Consider the following 23,050-nt stretch of genomic DNA (forward strand, 5'->3'; position numbering starts at 1 on the left):
TAATTTTGTGGCCATCACTTTGAAATAGAAGAATAAATTTCAACACAACCACCTCTAATGCTTGAAATAGAAGGGGACGACACGGATGAACCACCTTCTACTTCAACAAATGAGGCTACACCCATTGACGAAGATGCAGATGGAGAGGTATTTCTAGAAATAGATGTATTTGGAGCCATGGATCTAGTTGAGGATGAGAGAGTCGATGATGAGCTATAACATCTTATTTCATTTTTATTTGCCACAAGCAATACTTGGTTTTTGTCATAGTTCTCTTGTTTGGGACTATTAATGAGGATTTAGGAGACAATTGTCGTAATTTCTTGTAAATATTACTACATATATTCTTGTATTTGGGATCATTAGTGCAAGATTTGGTTAAAAAAATATTGATTTTTTATTTTTTATAACTATTATTACATATCTTTGTATTTATTTAAAAAGTAACTAAAAACTGTGTTGATAAGGACTATGAGAACCAAAAACACTTGAAATTTTTTTAGAGGTCACAAAAAAAAAGTAAATTTTCAATGCTATTTCGGACCAGTATTTCGATGCCTATTTTGACATAATCATGGAGGTTTTTTGACCTTTATTTGAACGATGTTTATTTCGATGTTCAGTTTTGTGACATTTATTTCGACGCTCATTTTGATGACGTGGCCATAGTCAAAACTAGGCGTCGGGAATAAAAGATCTTGTAGTAGTGTATTGCAATAACAACTCTTGAATTCTAACCTTAGTTTTTATTTCTCTCTTTATTTAATATTTCACTTTAAATTAAGCAGTTTATCTTTTGTATGCATAGAAAATATAAAGGTTCACATGTCTTTGGAGTGTTAAATTTCTTTTTCCAGATAATTGCAACCACACTATAACAATGAGAAATGTATTCTCTACCATTCTTCTCATCATAAATATTTGTTATTTCTTTAGTTTCAGTTATGGCAGATTTATCACAACACTCCACAATTCAAGAAAAAATTGACTCGATTTGCGCGAGTTGTTATATACAGAACAGAAACTTTGATAGAAATTCCAAAAGAAACTTTTTAAGCAATAAAAAAAGAACTAAAAAAAGGTAATGACAACAATTGTAGCTCCATTATAAAACAACAAGTCCAAGAAGTCTATCTTTACATGCTACAGATTTCATAAAATAGGACATTCTGCTAAAGATTGTCGGCAACACGAGAAAAAGAAGAAAAAGTTCTTATATACTCTCACTGAATTGATGACAAAAATCTCAGGTGTGGGTATCATCACCAATACACTATCCACGATGGAGGTATGTGTTGATTTCATTTCTACTATCTAAAGACCTTAAAAAGTAAACCCTACCAAACCATACATTCAACATTAAGATTAGATCAAATTGGAAAAACTAAAGAAATATTTATATCCCATCTATACTTTTGCCATAAAATTTTGTAAAGAAATTCATTAGCCTCTAATTCATTTCTTAAGTAAGAATAGATTTTAGCATGCATACTTTAAATATTTTTCCTACTTGAGCTATTAATTATTAATATTTTAATTAAAATTTAAAATTTACTTAAATCAATTTAAGATAAAGAAAATTTGTATCAGAATTTAAGTTTCAGAGGAGGGCACTCACCTCTACGTCTCTCAAACTTCTATTCTGAAGGAGTGATATGTGGAGTTAATCTAGTGGTATGGGACATCAAATTTATTTCATATACCTACAATAGACAAATTTATGTGTTCTATCTTTTACCATCTTATGTGTGTTTGTGGAATGCACCTATGTTGCATGGGACACTTAGACTCGTTTCATATATGTTCATTTCATTGGTTTATTGCATATATGCATTATGTGTTAATTAAGTTTTTCCCAATGGTTTTTTCGTGCCTATCGTGACCTCATCCAATCTTACTTTCAAACATATGCCAGTTGATATAATGCAATTGAGGATGGTTACTATTCCAGACAAGACATGTTAAAGTTTGTATATCTGTCCTTCTCTGGATAATTGGGGGATGCCTAATTACCACTATGTTCGTAGCATGGCACTTGTGTGATTCTGAATATTCCATGTGTAGGACATACGAATTTAAGGAAGGCTAGAACTGAGTGTTAGATTTAATGCTTATGTGTTATTGTATAATGTGTTTGCATGGACAACCTGTAGGTTGGTGAGATTGACGAGATTTGTTCTTGTAAGCCGGTATGGCTAGGACATGATGACAGTGATTTGGAGTGAGCAATTATCGGGAAGGTTTTCCTTTCAGTATTTTGGATTTTGCAGGATAAGTAATAATTTTGGTATTTTGGTCATGGTATTTACTACATGATATTTTTGTACTTTGTTATCCGCTCTCGTTTACTATATATACGTGGGCATGAACCTAGCAATTTGGTTACACGTGAATCAGCCCTTTGGGGGTTTATGTGTATTTTTCCTTAGTGATTTTGATAGGAAGGATTTATTTATGCTTTTAATAAAAGAAACTCCTATTTTATGTAAAGGGCAAAGCCATGCAAGAGCATGTAACTATTTTTGGCATGTGGGCTATTTTTGTGAATAAAGACATAAATACCCAAGAAGTGGGAGTATGCTGACACTTCTTGGGGGACAAATATTGCACCCAATAGTGTGTTGAAGGTGATGTCTATTCTATCTCATGTTTGTATTTTATTTTTATAACATACCCATGTTCACTAATAAAGAAATATCCATGTAATTATGGTATAAAAATCAATGATTTCATTAAATGAGGCATTTCTACTTAGAATATTTAATTTTGAGTCCAAATTTGAAATCTGCACATGATTTTACCCTAATATAGGATTTTATAGTATCCAAAACGAACACCGGCTCAAGCTTATACGTAAATTTTGGTTATTTTTAGTTAAAAAGCGACGACCTTTAAACCTTAATAATGCACAATCGAGCGTCTGATTGACCAACGGTCTGCACCCCAACGACCAAGGAAACATCCCAGACCAAAAAAAAAAAATCGCCCCCCAAGCGGTCTGGCATGAAAATCGAGGCCGATGCCCCAACTTTGAAGACCCCGCCCCAAAAAAGAGACCGTACACACTTACCAAGGTGCCCGTACGATGGCCGCACAAGAACCAAAGGTCGATGGCCCACTGTGTGGTCTACATGCACCGCTACGTGGACACCCATGCTGCCTCCTCTGACCAGATAAGGTACATGCGTACCACTCCTTCCCCTATGAACCTGCACCGTACCTTTCTCCCAGAGCCATGCAGGCCACTAACCCACAGCCTTCGCCGACACAACGTTCTTTCGACTGTGCCTTGCGCAGCGCCCACACCCGTACCCATAGCTATATAAACCCCTGGGGTGCTCCATGGGCATGCTCCATGGGCAGCACACAATTCTGTGTAGCATATACTCTGCCGTGTCGTTTTCTATACCGCCATCTATCCCTGCAAAGTGTACTTGCTGCAAAGCAGCCGCCCCTCTCTCAACACCCCTCATTTACCACTTTTCAGATAAGGCAATTTTCCTCTACTCCACCCTTGTTTAGAAGGTAGTGTCCTTAACTCCTCTCTCTCTCCCCCCCCCTGGCGTGTGAAGAGACATACAGTAGCACCCTTCTTCCCTTTAGCAAAGTTTTTGTTAAGGACATCTCACAAATTACTCTTCTCCCCCCTCCCCCCCCTCCCCACCCCCCTTGCGTGTGAAGAGACTTACAATAGCACCCTTCTCCCCTTCAGCAAAACGTTTTTGTTAAGGACATCTCACAATCCCTCCCCCTTTGCGTGGACTTTAGCAAGAGCTTTTGGCCTTAGAGAGGGTTCATGTGTTGTGGTCTTTTGCTCATATGGTGAGCAAACGATCTCGGAATTGAGATCTGACTGGAGCATTTCGACCGCGACAGCGAGCCCTACAAGGTGACGTCCAAGATGGCACCATCTCGAAAACGCCAAAATATTACCTCGGGAGGAGTGCGCAACAATGAGATTTGAGAAGATGCTCCTAATGCGGCCCCAACCCTCCTATTACAAGCTCCTCAAGGAAATGGTGGCCAGGTTAGCTTGGTTATAATATTAGTGCTAATAAATGTGTATCTTTTCCTTTTAAAATAATGAAATAAAATTGTATGAAGCTATGACTTGAAGTGATGCTGTATTCAATGAATTGTATTGAAATTGTTATCTTTAAGAGAAAGAGTGCAAGTTTTTCTTGGCTTTGATGCTAACTCCGTTCCATGCTTGTGTAACCGAGTGACGTCGTTAGCAAAGCCCGGGAATGGCCCAAGGTATCCCTCATACCATTGGGAGAATAAGGCTCGCCAATTGAGGTGAGAGATTATGATGCTCTCTAGTTCTGAGGGCCTAAGCTTGTGTGGTGAATAAGCCCATCCTAGTGCGCAGGCTCCCGAGTACACCGGCACCAGCTCACGATCCTGCCTTTGAGGCAGACCTCCCCGCAGACATTCGACGACCCCCGCAGCCGGCACAGCCTCCTCGATGTGCACAGCAGCCTCGACGCGCACGTCGACCGGCAGTTAGAGATGACGATTTTGATTGGGTTGCCGTTGATAGTGACTAAACTCAGACTAGCTGGGTTAGCTCACTTACATTGTACTTAGATTTTTGGGCAGTGACTAACCTCAGACTAGCTGGGGTAGCTCATTTTCATTCTAATGTACTTATTTGATGTTTATATCATTATGAGTTTTTTCATTATTGAGTATCATTACATTTTAGTTGATGTTCTTGATTTTATTATATTTTTTAGCACTTTGGCTATCATATTGTTTGTTGAAAATCTCCATGCCATCGTACCCAAACATGCTCTGATGGGGACCAAACTTTGCAAGCATGGGGGGGGGCACCCACCCCCACATGCTTGCAAAGTTTGGTCACAATCAGAGCATGTTTGGATTGGTAATTAGCGCCCAGTGCGGGTTTTTGAAGTCTCTTGGTGCTTAAGAGGCCATGGAAAATCCGGGCCTTCCCCATACCATCGTACCCAAACATGCTCCGATGGGGACCAAACTTTCCAAGCATGTGGGGGTGGGTCCCCCCCACATGCTTACAAAGATTGGTCACAATTAGAGCATGTTTGGATTGGTAATTAGCGCCCAGTCTGGATTTTTCAAGTCTCTTGGTGCTTAAGAGGCCATGGAAAATCCGGGCCTTCCCCATACCATCGTACCCAAACATGCTCCGATGGGGACCAAACTTTGCAAGCATGTGGGGGTGGGTCCCCCCCACATGCTTGCAAAGTTTGGTCACAATCAGAGCATGTTTGGATTGGTAATTAGCGCCCAGTGCGGGTTTTTGAAGTCTCTTGGTGCTTAAGAGGCCATGGAAAATCCGGGCCTTCCCCATACCATCGTACCCAAACATGCTCTGATAGGGACCAAACTTTGCAAGCATGTGGGGGTGGGTCCCCCCCCACATGCTTGCAAAGTTTGGTCACAATCAGAGCATGTTTGGATTGGTAATTAGCGCCCAGTCCTGATTTTTCAAGTCTCTTGGTGCTTAAGAGGCCATGGAAAATCCGGGCCTTCCCCATACCATCGTACCCAAACATGCTCCGATAGGGACCAAACTTTGCAAGCATGGGGGGGTGGGTCCCCCCCACATGCTTGCAAAGTTTGGTCACAATCAGAGCATGTTTGGATTGGTAATTAGTGCCCAGTCTGGATTTTTCACGTCTCTTGCTGCTTAAGAGACCATGGAAAATCCGGGCCTTCCCCATACCATCGTACCCAAACATGCTCTGATGGGGACCAAACTTTGCAAGCATGACCCACCCCCACATGCTTGCAAAGTTTGGTCCCCATCGGAGCATGTTTGGGTACGATGGTATGGGGAAGGCCCGGATTTTCCATGGCCTCTTAAGCACCAAGAGACTTCAAAAACCCGCACTGGGCGCTAATTACCAATCCAAACATGCTCCGATGGGGACCAAACTTTCCAAGCATGTGGGGGTGGGTCCCCCCCACATGCTTGCAAAGTTTGGTCACAATCAGAGCATGTTTGGATTGGTAATTAGCGCCCAGTGCGGGTTTTTGAAGTCTCTTGGTGCTTAAGAGGCCATGGAAAATCCGGGCCTTCCCCATACCATCGTACCCAAACATGCTCCGATGGGGACCAAACTTTGCAAGCATGTGGGGGTGGGTCCCCCCTACATGCTTGCAAAGTTTGGTCATAATCAAAGCATGTTTGGATTGGTAATTAGCGCCCAGTGCGGGTTTTTGAAGTCTCTTGGTGCTTAAGAGGCCATGGAAAATCCGGGCCTTCCCCATACCATCGTACCCAAACATGCTCCGATGGGGACCAAACTTTGCAAGCATGGGGGGGGCACCCACCCCCACATGCTTGCAAAGTTTGGTCACAATCAGAGCATGTTTGGATTGGTAATTAGCGCCCAGTGCGGGTTTTTGAAGTCTCTTGGTGCTTAAGAGGCCATGGGAAATCCGGGCCTTCCCCATACCATCATACCCAAACATGCTCCGATGGGGACCAAACTTTGCAAGCATGTGGGGGTGGGTCCCCCCCACATGCTTGCAAAGTTTGGTCATAATCAGAGCATGTTTGGATTGGTAATTAGCGCCCAGTGCGGGTTTTTGAAGTCTCTTGGTGCTTAAGAGGCCATGCCAAACTTTGCAAGCATGGGGGGGGCACCCACCCCCACATGCTTGCAAAGTTTGGTCACAATCAGAGCATGTTTGGATTGGTAATTAGCGCCCAGTGCGGGTTTTTGAAGTCTCTTGGTGCTTAAGAGGCCATGGAAAATCCGGGCCTTCCCCATACCATCGTACCCAAACATGCTCCGATGGGGACCAAACTTTGCAAGCATGTGGGGGTGGGTCCCCCCCACATGCTTGCAAAGATTGGTCACAATAAGAGCATGTTTGGATTGGTAATTAGCGCCCAGTCCGGATTTTTCAAGTCTCTTGGTGCTTAAGAGGCCATGGAAAATCCGGGCCTTCTCCATACCATCGTACCCAAACATGCTCCGATAGGGACCAAACTTTGCAAGCATGGGGGGGGACCCACCCCCACATGCTTGCAAAGTTTGGTCACAATCAGAGCATGTTTGGATTGGTAATTAGCGCCCAGTCCGGATTTTTCAAGTCTCTTGGTGCTTACGAGGCCTGGAAAATCCGGGCCTTCCCCATACCATCGTACCCAAACATGCTCTGATGGGGACCAAACTTTGCAAGCATGGGGGGGACCCACCCCCACATGCTTGCAAAGTTTGGTCACAATCAGAGCATGTTTGGATTGGTAATTAGCGCCCAGTGCGGGTTTTTGAAGTCTCTTGGTGCTTAAGAGGCCATGGAAAATCCGGGCCTTCCCCATACCATCGTACCCAAACATGCTCCGATGGGGACCAAACTTTACAAGCATGTGGGGGTGGGTCCCTCCCACATGCTTGCAAAGTTTGGTCACAATCAGAGCATGTTTGCGTACGATGGTATGGGGAAGGCCCGGATTTTCCATGGCCTCTTAAGCACCAAGAGACTTCAAAAACCCGCACTGGGCGCTAATTACCAATCCAAACATGCTCTGATTATGACCAAACTTTGCAAGCATATGGGGGGGACCCACCCCCACATGCTTGCAGAGTTTGGTCCCTATCGGAGCATGTTTGGGTACGATGGTATGGAGATTTTCAACAAACAATATGATAGCCAAAGTGTTAAAAAATATAATAAAATCAAGAACATCAACTAAAATGTAATGATCCTCAATAATGAGAAAACTCATAATGATATAAACATCAAATAAGTACATCAGAATGAAAATGAGCTACCCCAGCTAGTCTGAGGTTAGTCACTGCCCAAAAATCTAAGTACAATGTAAGTGAGCTAACCCAGCTAGTCTGAGTTTAGTCACTATCAAGATAGAGATCTAGTCAGCAGCACCCTCTCTAGCTCTCAACTGCTCTAGAATGCTCTCATGGTCATCCACTCGAAGCCGAAAACGAGGGTGAGAACTGTGTTTTTGGCTTTGTACTCGAACAAGAGTGAGCCTGGTAGCAACCACTAGATGAGAGAACTGAAATGCCTCTAACTCCCACTTCCACTGCTGGAACTCAAGACTCCCCCGATGAAGTCGAATCTGCTGGTAGAACCGACCTGCCACAATCATGCTATGGGCGTCATAAGAAAACCCATGATCATCCACTGTATCCTGGTTAAGCATGCACTTTGGCCTAGTGCAACTCATCAGATAGTAGTCTACTCCCTTGCTATTTCCCTCACTGGCAATAACAGCAAATACATCACCCTCCTGTAGCAAATCTGTCAGGTCATCATAACTGACCATGAACGCAGGACCTGTGTGCTCATCAGACACCACTGGATGTGAAGGATGCTCGGGGGAGAGGAATGTCTGTATCCATGCATCTGCCCATCCTCTCGAGGCACAATGTGACCAATCGCCATCCATACATGCTCCACAGAAGCATGCAAACCGTCGTGTGTAAATCGTGGGGGCCGCCATGCACGTGCTCCTGATGGAATGTAAGCCCAAGGTGCCAGGTACTGTGTCACAATCATGGGAGGCTCTACGGTCAATCATGCCACCATCCACATGCCAAAAAAATCTCCTGACAATCCGAGCATCACGTTTGGGGTACGATGATGCTGCACTCCCACACAAATGTTGGGAGCACCACTCAACTATGTGGCCCGCATCTCTGAACCGCTGAGCATCCTGTCGCAGCTGATAATGCCTCAAGGCACGTTTCACACACGCGCCCGCACCAGAATGACCAAATCACTGGGATACTAGACTGCACATGCCACCTATAAATCCATAAAAGATAGTCTTAGTTATTGTTTTCTTTAAGATGTTCTAGTGAATTTAGTTTAATTGTAAATGTAAGAAAGCCATAAGTACTACCTGTAGAGCCAATAGAATTGACGTGATGACTTGAACTGTGCGCCACAACCATCGAGAAGTAATACTCAGATTGTATCTCCTGAAAAGGTGTGAAAGTGTAGTTCTCTGCAAAATCAATCACAGAGACGACCACACCAATAGGAAACTCTGCTAGGCATGCTCGGAACTGACGATCCTGCCACTTGGCACAATGACTGTGCCATATGTAGGGGTAGATCTGCTCCCTAAATGTGGCTGTGAAGTGACAACGTGGTGTATGTTTGTCCACGAGCTGCAACTTCCTAGACTGTCCACCACTCTGGAGCTGGTGTGTCACATACTCATAACGTTGCCATGCCACTATCTCTTGGTCACTTGCATCAAGATCTACCATCTGTAGATGTGCAAGTGAACCACATGATGTGCAATTGCTCTCCACACAAGGCATCCTATGGAACTGGGCATCCTCCGTGCGTGCACACAAAAGAGAGTGGATGAAATCACGTGGACTATGAGGCAACTCTCTATGCCCACTAAGAGAACGGAACACATCATAAAAAAGTTTGAACTCAACATGGTAGGGACAACAACATGTGTCACGCTGACGTGAGTACCTCACAAACCAAGGCTTACACCCCTCAAATGACCTTTGCCCAATTTTAAGCTCTAGATACGAAGCCACAAACTGAGAATACAACTCAGTTTGGGTCATTTCAAGAAAGCAAGCACCGTGCTCAATGAACACTCCTCTTGTCACTCTCTTACGCAAAGCTTTCTTGAAAACTGGCGATGCACGACAATTCTCCTCCCAAAAACTTTCTATCAAGGTTCTAGTGGTTTCATCTAGTAGGTGATCATGCCTAGCTACACGACCACTACTCGCCCACATAGCACCAACCTCATTGGCATCTAAACTTTGTCGCCTAATAGACCCAACTCTAAGTGCGTGTGGTGCTATGGAAAGGATGCGAGATGTGGCACTAACCTTACCCTTCATTTGGGAGCTACTTATGGCTGCCACAATAGCCCGTCGAGCAGCCAAAGCGTCCGCAGAGTTCCTCTTCTTGTTAACTATATAGGAATGACGAACACTTTGTAGCATCGCCATGCCAGCTCTCCTCTCTCTTCGACCTCCAATGTCGAAAAGCGCCCTGCAGTTGGCCATGTTGGGCAAATCAATCAAAGCATCAAGCACACATGCCTGTGATGAAGGCGTGAGGTCTTTGAAATAGGAATGGAAGATTGCATGGGCACGACAATGTGCCCCTGACTTTGATAGTTCTTTCCTATCCACACGAAGGGCGCCCAAAGGAGGGGGGGTGGGTTCTTGTAGAAGAGAGGACTCAAGAAGGGCGGGTTCATGTGGATTATCTAAACTAAGGGGTAGTGGAGGGGAAGAGGGCGTAGGGAGAGGAAGTGGAAGAGGAGGAGCAAGGCTTGGATCATCGCCAACGGAAGGTGTTGCTCGTTGACGTGCTCTCCACTCTCTCTTTCTCTCACGAGCTACCCTTCTCCTCTCCTCCTCTTGAACTTGGTGGATGGGGGGGAGTCTAGTCCTATCACATTTCCGACTCCTACGACTTTGAGAACCCATTCTCAAGGAAGCTAAGAGAGAAAATATTATAAAGGCTCAATGATGGGATAGTACTAGAGATAAGTGTGGGATAGTACTAGAGATGTGTGATTATATAGGAAAAATAGGTTATCCACTTCAAATCTCATTGGATTTCCTATCTAAGATTGATTGGATAACTAAGATAAACATAAAGATAATTAAAGATAAACTATTATCCACTCAAAAATTAATATTATTTATAATATTTATTAACAAGTCTAAATATTTATCATTACTAGATATATAAATATATCTTTAAAGATATCTTTTATTTTATAATTATATAACTGCTTTTTTTAAATAAAGTATTTTTTTCAAATTTTATTCAAAGGTTTATTCTACATAAAAAAATTTCAAGAAATATTAAATTAATTTTTTTTAAATTAATAATATGATCTTTATTAATATTTTTATTGATCTAATCTCAAAATATAATCCTTTAAAATTAGTGATTTTAAATTCTTTTATTTAATAAGTTACATATATTTTATTATTTAAATTTCTATATTCTATTTCTCTAAATTACTAAATTAACTTTTCCAAAAATATGTTTTTGAAAAAAGAGGGGAGGTGGGAAGGAGATGCCATGTGTCACAAGCGTGTATGACACGTGGCATTCTCTTGACATGTGGCACTATTATGGTTGATGTGGCAATTCCATGATGTGGCATGCCATGTCACCATGTGCGAGGTGGCATGCAAAGGTGGCAAGATGATGTGGCATTAATGATGACTAGGATGATGAGGTGGGGAGTCAACTAGGTTGACCATGTTGACATGGAGCGTGGAGGTGGCAAGCTGAGGTGGCAAGCTACTTATGTGGATCCTCTCGATGCTCATGTGGACATAAAGTGGCATGCATATATAAGATTTGTGCCTACCCAAGCCTCACACATGGAATGAAACCTAAGCTGTGAAGTTTACCAAGCCTAGATTTCCAAACCTAACTAGGATTGGTTTTAGACTTGAAAAGGGGAGAGTGGACACAATATGAGAATTTTCACTTGGGAGGATTGAAAATGGACCTTCCCATACTCAATTCAAGCCAAATTTTTTTTAATAAATTCATGGCAACAAGAGTATTGATCCCTTGAGTTTTTAGATTGAAAGATTCAATATTTAATTTTCTAGAATTAAATTACTATTGATTTAATGGGCCTCTTACAGTCATAATAAATTTTCCAAAGTAAATCTACAAAAATCCAACCGTTAGATTTGTAATTTTACCTTATACCCACATTATACTAATCTTTCCCAATCTAATCATCACTAGATCCATACAATTTGAGCATTTTAAATGGTAGATGTGGTGGGAAGATAAAATAGTATGTTTTTTAACAATTCTAATACCTTTTAAATAATATAGAAAATAGTAGAACACATCAAAAATTACTCGATAAATCAAGTTAAGCTCTACGTTATTTGTATTTGTGATATGCAAAGTGGAAACATCATATGAGTAATAATGTAAAAGTTATAGGCAATTTACTCACATTCACTGTACCTGTCTAAACCTAGGACAGGGCCTGTATACAAACTTGGTTCCCAAAGAAAAGGGAATTTGTAATTATTGGATATTTGATCAGATTATAGTTTTAGGTGCCCAACTTTGCATATGATGTTTCGTTAGAAGATCTTGAAGTGAAACTCCTTGGCTAACTATGAGAGATTGGCTATTCTTCTTGAAAAAAAGCCAGTTTTCCAGCTAAAGCCAAGGGCACCCACTACATGAAACTAGATAACCTCATCTTGCAACCACCAAAAACAAGGAGACATGAGCAAGTTGGGGTGCTGCGGGGGACCAGCAAGATATTGGAAAGGTTGAAGAAGGATATGGAGGAGTTGAACCTACATAAGGCCGAGTTGGTTCCAAAAGAGGACAAGATTCTTAAGCTCGAGGCCATCATATCTGTCAGAAAGGATGCATTGGGAGACATGCACTACAAGCCATTGGGGGGTCTAGCGAGGGGGTTGAAATTATCTAGCGTCACTTATACGATGACGCGAATACGTCGCTTAAGCGACGTCTAATTTTTTTAAAAAAAATTTCGTCGCTTATACGACGTTTTTAGAGCCGTCGTTTAAGCGAATGTCTAAAATGACTATTTTAGCGACATTTGCATACTGATATGCGTTGCTTAAGAGACGGCTAAAAAATTTCTATCCCTGGCCCAGCAGTGGGAGAGAGATTTGTTTATTCGAGGTGCACCCAGACAGAGGGTCTCTTGGACTAACAAAAAGGAGGGGAGCTACTACAAGGCAGCTAGACTTGACAAGGTTTATGTAAATTTCTCTCTATCTAATTTGTCTTTTGTTTTTGATTTCTCTCTTGACAAGTCTATTCTCATTTCTGATCACTTCCCTCTTGTTTTCAAATTTAAGCAAGATGTCAACATCAGCAAGAATGGGGGGTTCCATGCTAACCATTCTTTGTTTCAGCTTGAGGAAGTTAAAAATGTTGTGTATGATATTTTTGCCAAAGCTTTTCAACCAGGTTGTTCTTCCTCTCAGTCTTGTGTGAGTTTTGTTAAAAAAACTCAAGGGGTTTTGGGTAAACTCATGAGAAAAGATAGGAAAATCAAAAAAAGAAGGAGAAATGAGATCCAAAAAGAGATAAATGACTTGGAATCTTTGGAGGCCATTGAGAACCTCTCAACCAAGCTTTCAGATCTTAAAAACTCTCTAAAATTGGAAGAGCTTCTTGAATATGAAAAGATTCTCCTCTACACTAAGGAGTTTGGGGCAGGGAAAATAGACAACCAAACAAACACATGTTTAACCCACTCAAGAAAAAGAAAATTAGAGAAATGGTTCCTCCATTAAAGGAAAACAAGGAAAACTCCGAAAACATCATGATGATGAAAGAAGACAACCTTAAATTTGTGCAAGAATTTTTCAGCAACATCTTCTCTAAGTCTCCTACTAGGTCAGAGAGGTTACTCAAGCTAGAGCCCTTATTGCTAGAATTAGGGGAAAAGCTATCCCCATTGAAGTTAAGGCTCAAATGGATTTGAAGGGAAGTTTAAAGAAGTTGTTGATGCTCTGGCTTTGGGAAAAACCCCTCGTCTTGATGGGCTACCAAATGAGTTCTATATAGCTTATGTGGATTTTTTCCCCCTTTATCTCATTTTGGTTTGAAGGGAATTTGTAGGTTTTTTCTCTTTCAATTTCAGTTAATACTGGGGTTATAAAGCTTATACACAAGAGGGGGTCCAAGAACTAGATTGATTAATTGAAGGCCCATTACCTGCCTCACTTCTATTTATAAAATCTTTGCTCTTACTCTTGCTAGAAGAATATCTCCTCTATTAGATTCTTTTATTCTTAAAGAGCAAAAGGGTTTCATCAAAGGTAGGTACATATTGGATGCTATCGTAGTAGCTGTGTGGGAAGGTATGGAGTATGCTAATGATCATCAGATGGATATTGTTTTCTTTAAAATTGATTTTGCAATGGGATTTTGTTTTCTAGTCTCTTGAGGATATGGGGTTTGGGAAAATTTCAGAGGGTCAGTCCACACCCACTTTGGGAATTTTAGCGCTCTTATTTCTTTGAATGGTACTCTCACTGAACCCATCCCTCCAGGGAGAACTATCAAATAGGGATGTCCCCTTGCCCCTCTCCTTTTTGTCATTACTACTGATGCCCTAGGATGGCTTGTCTCTAATGCCTTGAACAAAGGCTCTTTGAAAGGGCTGAAGCTCCCTAGATCTCCCAAATATCTTTGTCTACAAAGTTTGCTGATGATACTAACTCTCCTGTTTTTAATGATGCTTAATCTATAAAGACTTTTTGAAGTTGCTTAAATATCTTTTGTTTAGCTAGTGGGTATATCATTAATCATGCCAAAATAGGTTACTGGACTCATAATGGCACCGCTCTTGATGTGGTCACTAAGGCTAGATGCAAGCAAATTATGAATGGTGAGATTTTTAGACTTTTGGGCATTCCTATGGGCTTTAAGGTTTCTCTAAAATATAGATGGAATTGGGTAGTAGACAAAGTTGATCTTTGGAAGGGCTATCAACCCTCCCTTCTTGCTAGAGTGTTGTCCTCAATCACTACCTTCTCCCTTCTGTTAATTACTTCCTATCTTGCTAGAAGCCTCCTAAGTCCCACCTGCAAAACATTATCTCTCTAGACTCTAATTTTCTGTGGGGTGGGAATGTCGGAGTCAAGAAGGTTGCTAAAGTTGCCTATAAAATTTATGTTTTACCTAAAGAGAAAGGAGGGACTTGGAGTTTACCTAAAGAGAAATGGGGGCTTGGAGTTTTGGACCTAAGTAAACTTGTTGACAAGTTTGCATAGCTAAGTGGGTTTGTAGAGGGATTGATAGTACTGATTATTGAGCCCTATTGATCAAAATAGACTGTCACATATTTGAGCTTAAGTAAAAGAAGTGCTAGACAAGGTTCTCTCCTCTACAAATCTTTATGTCTAGGAAGGAATTCATTCCTAAAGTTCAACTCTGATTAGGAACATGTGGGGGGGCTGCTTGGAAACCCGACCTTCATGTAAAAGACACCCACCATTCTAAGTCTAGACTCATTCTAGAGGACTTTGGCTGGTTTGGTTCCCTCCTTCCTAGCATAGATAAATAGGATTTTAATAGAGCTCACAAGCTGTACAAAGTTGGTATCAAATCTTGGAGAGATTTGTGGAACAAAGATAAGTGAGAATACTCTTCACTTCTATTGGAACACTTGTCTACTACTTTTTGTTGTTTGCAAGGCACTTCTAAGGGAAAGGATCAGACAAATTTCTGATATAGGTATTTGGCCCCTCTCATAGGGGATGGTAAGAGGTATTAAAAGGAATCTCTCTTGGATATCAGGTGCTATAATCAACTTTCTAGGTGATAACTCTGCTCTTATAGCTAATTTGAATGATAGATGGGGCATCAATTTGAATGCCTATCAATGGACCTATAGATTCAAATCTATTTGGGTCTTTTCTAGTAGCTCCAAACGTGCTTGTTTTCTCGGGCTTATTCTGCACAAAGTAATTTGGTCTGGCTAGAGAGCTACAAGAGTGGGGGTTTATAATGGCATTTGCTCTAGGTGTGGCAAAGGTGTAGAATATTTAATGCATCTGTCCATGAATTGTGAAAGCAATAAGAAATTTCTTAACATCTTGCATGATTGCTATCCCCTTCTCATGGAAAGAGATACTTCTTGGTGAATGTAGGCATATGGATCCTATTCTATGGAATAACATTGGGAGTAGTCTTCTCTGCCATATTTGGAAAGATAGGAATTCTGGTGTCTTTGGGAAAGGGTGTACTAGTCACATTTATGCCTTTGTGACTAACCTAGAGCTATTGGCTCTATAGGCTAAAATGGCTATTAAAGAAGCTCGTGATGAAGATTCCAACATCCACTCGATGATAAAGAAATACAAATGGTAGGAGTGGTAGGTTAAGCTGTCAAAAATTTATGCCTCCACAAGGCTCATTATGGTGGGGAATATCTTGGAAAGAGCTACTAAGATCCCACCACTAATAATGATGGACATTTGCACGAATATAGTTTTTTAGGCATACATGTTTAATGTCACATTTGAGAATATTGTTGCTAACTGTAGGGGGATGCACACTTGAGAAGGGAGTAGCTAGGTCTATAGAGGTAAACTTGGGAAGGCTTGCATTATAGTGCTTGGAGGATGGTTGGTATAACCCTTATTATAGCTTTGTGTGGGACCAAGGTTGTAGTATGCGGAAGCTTCCGAGAAAGACCGGTACTTCAAAACTCAGAAATCAACACTCTTTTCGCGATAGAAATTAATGCACAAACTGAAAGGAGATGTGCAAAAAATAGAGAGAGAAGGGGGAGATGGAGAGGACACAGTATTGGGTCCCAATTACCCTCTGTAGGGCCCCCACCATGGATGGTGTATTTGCTTTATTAGAATGATGTAAATCTGAAAACAAATACAGAAAACTTGACCTTTCTTAGCTGGAAAATCCTGCCCTTGACCTGAATCCTTCACCCCTTTGCGTTAGCAAGCCCTTGGCTGGCTTGGCCCCTTGGTTTGCTTGAGTACTTGGTGAAAAATGAGATGAATTATGGGATTGTGGACCTCTCCTAATTATACTACCCTTCAGGGGCAGTCGGCCAGCATAAAAGCAGGTGACCAGCAGCATATTCCCAAGACTGAGTATTTTCAGCATTAAATGCTCAAATAAATACCAATAAATGCTGCGTAAACTCCCTAGCAAGTTGGGGAGGCAGGCCCTTGCTTCTGGAAGGCTGGGCATAGCCTTTGCCCACAATCCATGGGCTGGGTAGCCTGTATGGGCTGCCCCATACTTGCCCTACAGCCCCATGAAGGCTGTAACCTCCTAAAAATGGCCTTATTCTTGCCTTACGGCTGTCCCACAGCCCTTGCATGGCTGGTGGGTCTAGCCTGGGCCTTACTGGCCCACATGAGGATGGTTTCACACCATTCCCATGCCCATACTAAGCTCCGAGGTAGCCCTATGGGCTGGCCCCTTGTCCTAAACATAGTCTACTCAGTGATTTGGCATCCGGTACCATACCAGATACACAGAACCATTGACATCATTCTAGAGGGAGACTCAGAGCGTGGACTGGCACTGTTTCATGTGCAAGACAGTGCACATCTGACCTTGGACTCATGTGCAGGACAATGCACACCTGACCTCGGACGACTGAGATGGATCCCTGGCTGACTCGTGGGCTCACATGGGACCAGTTCACCATCCTAGGTCCTGCACCTTCTTGTACAGAAATGTCTACGTGGCATCCAAGTGCAGGATGCACGTGACAAAGGTCCAAGCTCATTAATTTTTTTTTAAAGAAATTCTTGGACCTTTGATAAAAAAAAGGGATGACCAAATGCCATCAGCCCCTGCACGAACAGTCGCCATGCATGCACGATGGGGAAAGAGGAGGAGTATGTGTGTGTTTTTATACTATAGAGAGAGAAAGGAGGAGGAGCTTGTATGGCCTCTAATTAGCTTTCGTCACCCACGGGCGATCGACAAGGTGCACTACTACAATCACTACAGTGGCAAAGGGTGATAGTGTGAGAGGGAGAGAGGAAGGAACTCCAAACACTGCTAGCTAACCATCACCATTCTAGAGCATAGGTGGAGAGAGGAAGATCATGGGTTGACACGGCATAGAGAGATAGAGAGAAAGGGTGCTATTGGCCACATTGCGAGTTAGTAAGATAGAGAGGTTATGATTCATGGAGAAGCTCTGATGCTTGGGTCTTAAGTAATGTCTCTTAATGTTTTGAGGGTTGCAAACTTGGGTAGCTTACTAGTAGAAATAATGTTCTTGAACATAGATGCCATTGGTATGGGCCAAATTATGGGATCCTATATATGACTCTTCGATGTTCTTTGCAACAGTCCATATATGACTTGCAAACTTCGAGATGTGGACGCATCTTGCTTGGAGTTATTTAGTCAATGTTTCTGATTAGATAGATTGAGCTCTCCTCTAACAATGTATCTCTAGTCTGACATATAGTTGTTTTAAATATATAGATACGATGAGTGACCACACCCGTAAAGTGAACCTGGCGATCATCAAGACTTTGCTACGAGGCACTAGACTTTCTAGAGATACACTGTCAGAGGCCATGGCAGATTATGTGGAGATGGATGATGCGGGTTTAGATGGCACCATCAAGATTTTTGGTTTATTCAGTATGCCCATACGACTTGGAGAGGGTACATCCTCCCAGCCACATGCAGGAGTGGAGACTTCTTCTCATGCACACACTACAGCGCATCGGTAAGCTTCTCGATTGATAAAATAGTAATGTCATCCTTTTTTTACATATAGAATTCTTAATATATATATCCTTTTGATGTCTTTGTTTTCTTAGGACTCCTAACCCAGGTACATCACATCACGAGAGTCAGCGGCTTACTCCTGATGTACCTCCTGGTACTCAGGTGACACCTGATTCACAGGCTCGTTTATCCCGTAGGTATATCTTTTATGGCGATTACGGATTAAATATCAAGTACTTTTTAAGATCTCACATCTCAATATATCGTATGTTTGTATTGCACGTAGGCGTCAGCGGGGCAGAGTAGCACACCACCAGTGCCCCCACCAGTGCTGATGCGCACGTGCACTGGCACTTTGGATGTCACATGCGACATCACACCTGACAGGGATATCCTTCAGGTCGGAGCCGACATCGCCTTCAGACGTTGGATGAGAGACCTTTGCATGTCTTATCTACAGCGAGTTCATATACCATGGCAGTAAGTATTTTTTAACATAAAGAATATGAATTACAGTTTTTTATTTGAATTACTAAATGACTTTATTTTGCAATGCAGCAATCAACTTGAGGATGACAAGAAATATGTCATCAACACACTGGAGACGGAGTTTGGGACAAGATGGAGTCGGAAGTGGTTGCTGAAGCTATTACAATTACAATACCATGTACCAATTTATGTACCATGTACCATGTACCAATTTATGTACCATGTACCATGTACCAATTGCAAGTACGAGGTTTCAACATGATACCAAATCAAGTACCAAGTACCAAGTACCAAGTACCAAATCTAACCCTCTCTCCTTGTTGATACTCACGGGCTTCAAGCTCTACCTGTTGGCTATCACCTGGCAGCTACAGCTATGGAGTTTAATGGCCCTCCTTATATATAGGAAAGCATGCATGCAGGCCGACCAGCCAGACAGTCGTGTGGAGAGGAAAAATGTGACAAGGAAAAAGTGTGTGCATATGTGGTACAATGGGTAGTGCCCAGGATTGTAACTCTAACAGGAAATAGTACTGCTTGAGTCTAGAAGGGCTTCATGAGAACTAGACGCTATTTGAACAAGAAACAGACTCTGGAGCTCATGGTAGGCTACCTTCAAAATTTCCAAGGGGGTCCCTCCCCTCACGAGCTCCTAATAAACGAAGAGAGAGAATGTGCACTGTGCGTGTGTGTATGATATATATATATATATATAATATGTCTATGTCAAGGAGAGAGAGTGTGAGTGACAGGTATATAGAGTCTAATTTTCATTTAATTTAAAGTTCTAATTTCAAGAAGTAACAATAAAAGAGAGCTCGATAGCGCTATTTACCATAATTCATGTTCGTTTATGCCCGATTTGACTAATCTCCTCAAAAACAATGACAACACCGAGTACAATCACAATTGCAAGGAAGCAAGCGACAAAGAGAGAGAGAAATACTAGATAGAGCTAGAGAAAGAGAGAGAGAGGCGCTAATAAGAGTATGTATATATATAATCCCATCGATATAAATTTATCGGCTAGCAGTTTTTTCCCGTTGCGCGGGCGTCGCATAAGCGACGCGTCGCTTATGCGACGCTATCATTATCGCTTAAGCGACCTTTTCATTGCTTATGCAACGGTTGAGAATTTTTTTAAAAATTGACGCTTATGCGACGTAAAGCATCGCTACAATATTCGCTAACAGCGTCGTATGAACGATGTACCGTAGCGACGCTAGTAATGACTCTAAATAGCATCACTTATATGACGAAAAAGAGTCGCTACAAGAGTCGCTGTACACCCAATGGCTAGTAGTGATGGGATTCAATGATGAATTTAGAAATCATGAAGTACTAGGAACAATTGCAAAAATGTAGTTTTTTATACTAGCTTAGTAGCACTTAAAAGTAATGTACACATCTTAGATCACTTTTTAGTGCTTTTCCACTACCACTTTTTTATGGTATTTCACATTTGAAAATTGGTGTGTATTAGGACTGAAAAGTGATAAACTAACCACTAGAGAGTGTTGCCAAAACACTAATTGAAGTAGAGGTATTACACAACTGAAAAGTAGTGCACAATTGTGACGTCCCCGCCTGCCCGCGCTGGGGCTCTTCCTGATGACGAAAGCGGTGTCGGCCTTGCCCGCGGATGTTCGGGACGAGAGGCTAGCCCGGGGGCGGGCCCGAAAGACTCCCCTCACTTGGAAGGCATAGGCGATTCTGCCAGTAGGAAGGGGAAAAATCTTTTAACTAGGAGATTACTCTAACGAGTCAAGTCTTGACTAAATTAGACTGATCTGACCGAACCTGAAGTCCCATGGTCAGATCAAGAAGAGACTTGCACTTGGTCCATGGAATCACCTCTTTTTTTTCTCATTTGCGAGGCACAGCCGATGATCCCTTCCCACAGAACAAGGTCTTCTCAGGATTTAAACTGATTAACGTAACTAATCGTATATAGTTATTTCTCAGGAATCCTCCGATCCAGCCAAATCCCATCCGGCCCATGGGTTAGCCAACCACCCGCTGACCACTGATGAATTGGTGGGATTTCTTTATAAAGATTTGATTGGGTTTTTGCCCGAGTATCGAGGAAAAGAGTTTCCAGGCCCACTAGCTGGCGATTCATGCAAAAAGCAAATAGGCATACCACGTACACACCCAATATGAAATTGCCATTTATAATAGATTCGACTGGCTTAAGACAATCCTTAAATAAAATCATAATATTTTTTATCATCATTTTCCATCCTCTGAACTCGTCATTGAAGACCAGTTGGCCAACCAACGAGATCCAGTATCAAATTTTTGTTCCCAAAAACCTTTCCTTTTGTCCATCAGATATCTTCCTCGACATACGCCTGGGTGTCCTAGCAACCGCGAGCCCCATGCATCGCCTAGTCAGAACCCTCTAGGATCCTCCTTAGGTGTCTTAGAACTTCACTCAGGGACCGCTTCGTTGGTCCTCGCCCATCGTACTGGAAGCGCACCATTTTAACCGTACCAAGGCTGGTCAAGACCTCGGTAGGCTTTGCCGCCGGTGATGTCCCTTGACGGCTCCTTGCCAGCTGTTCCAACGAACCTCCTCTTAGAAAAACATAAGCCATATGCATCCTCCAGCATTCTGGCGTAAAACAGTCCTTTGAATGAAAAACAGAGTTTCCAATGCAAGCGAGATTCTAGTTTGAGATCGGTTCTAAGGACCCTTTTTCCAATAATTCCTAGTTTCATAATGAGGATCCTTGATCTCTCACGAGGGTAATCTTCCCTTCATTTTATCCATTTATCCAACTAGATTCTTGGTGAAATTGGTTAGGAAAAAATTAGATTAGTTCCGGTGGTCTATTCTTTGGATTTAGTAAACTGGAATTGGTCATGAAGTTTTTGTCTGATTCAAATCGAGACGAGTGTGCAATCCAATTGTCATGGGAATTCCTCTTTTTCATAAATTAAATCTATTAAAATTCTTCTTAAAATTACATAAAAATAACCATTAATTCCTTTAAGCTAAAAATTCCACTTTTCTCATCTAAACATTTGAATTCCAATATAGTGGGAATTCCTCTTTTATCATTTAAACTTATCTATGCAAAAAGATAAATTTAACTAAATTTTTATGATTTGGTTTGATTTAGGAGAGAGGAGAGATAAAAATATCCTATTAATTTTGAGTTTTAAACTCATCCAAGCATGTGAAGTAGGCACCTCCTTGAAGGTCTCCCTTTTCCTTACACATGTGTCAAAAATGAATGATTACTCTAAAATATCTCATTTTTTGATTAATACTTCATAATTTTTAACTAATAAACCTAGTACTTGGTCAACTCTTCATCCTATGTGGACATTTACTCATTTTTGGATATTTTCTTTTATTCTTTAGGTTTATCTTGTCCCAACACTTGGATTAATCTTATTGGTCCATAGGAACCTTAATTGGACCATAATTAAAAAAATATATAAAAATATAGACCCTTAGGCTAAGGTCTTCTCAATCAATTTTAATTAATTCCAATTGCACATTGGAAAATCTATTTTGATTTTCTATTTTAGATAAATATTTTTTTGATATTTATAGAATTTATTTATCCAAACATATCCCAATTTTGATTTACCACTCTCTAGAAATTTTTATCTCACTAGGAAAAACAAGGAAAATTGATATTTTCTTGTATTCAGAAACATAGAATGATTACAAGGGACTGAAGTAGAGGCTTATTTGATATTCAGGCTGAGAAGGAATATTACAACAATTGTGCACTAAAAAGTAGTGCACAACCACTAACAAGTAGTGCCTAGCCACTAAAAAGTGACACCCAACCACTGTATTAGAAAGTACTAACAAATGTTTATATTGACAAGCTGAGTATGACACCCTATCAGGGGATGTAGAAGTGGCAACAACCCAACTTAGGTTTGTGGAGACCATCACTCATCTACTGAAGGATACGACGAGGATCCCGGTCCTTCCTATCAAACCTCCTGTTGTGCAGTCGGGTCCTATTGTTAGCACTATTAACCTGGATGAATGTGTTGCATGTGGCATTTTTATCATACAAGATGTTGCCATGTCGACACCCATACCATCCACTTTGCTTTTCAATGGCTTGTAAATCTGCCAGGAAGTTTTTGTCACTTGATTTTGAGAAAACATTCAATGATGTGAAGTTAGTAACATCTGGAGCTACACAAGTAGATGACCATAATGATGTTATGAAGTTAGTAACATCTGGAGCTACACAAGTAGATGACCATAATGGCACAGGTACTAGATGTTGGCATCCATCTCATCATATCAAGTTTGTTTAATGTTTATTTTTTGATAACTTTTAAATTTTCCATG

Source organism: Cibotium barometz, chromosome 13, assembly GCF_041138505.1.
Source record: "Cibotium barometz isolate CiBa-2024 chromosome 13, ASM4113850v1, whole genome shotgun sequence".
In the NCBI taxonomy this organism is placed as follows: Eukaryota; Viridiplantae; Streptophyta; class Polypodiopsida; order Cyatheales; family Cibotiaceae; genus Cibotium; species Cibotium barometz.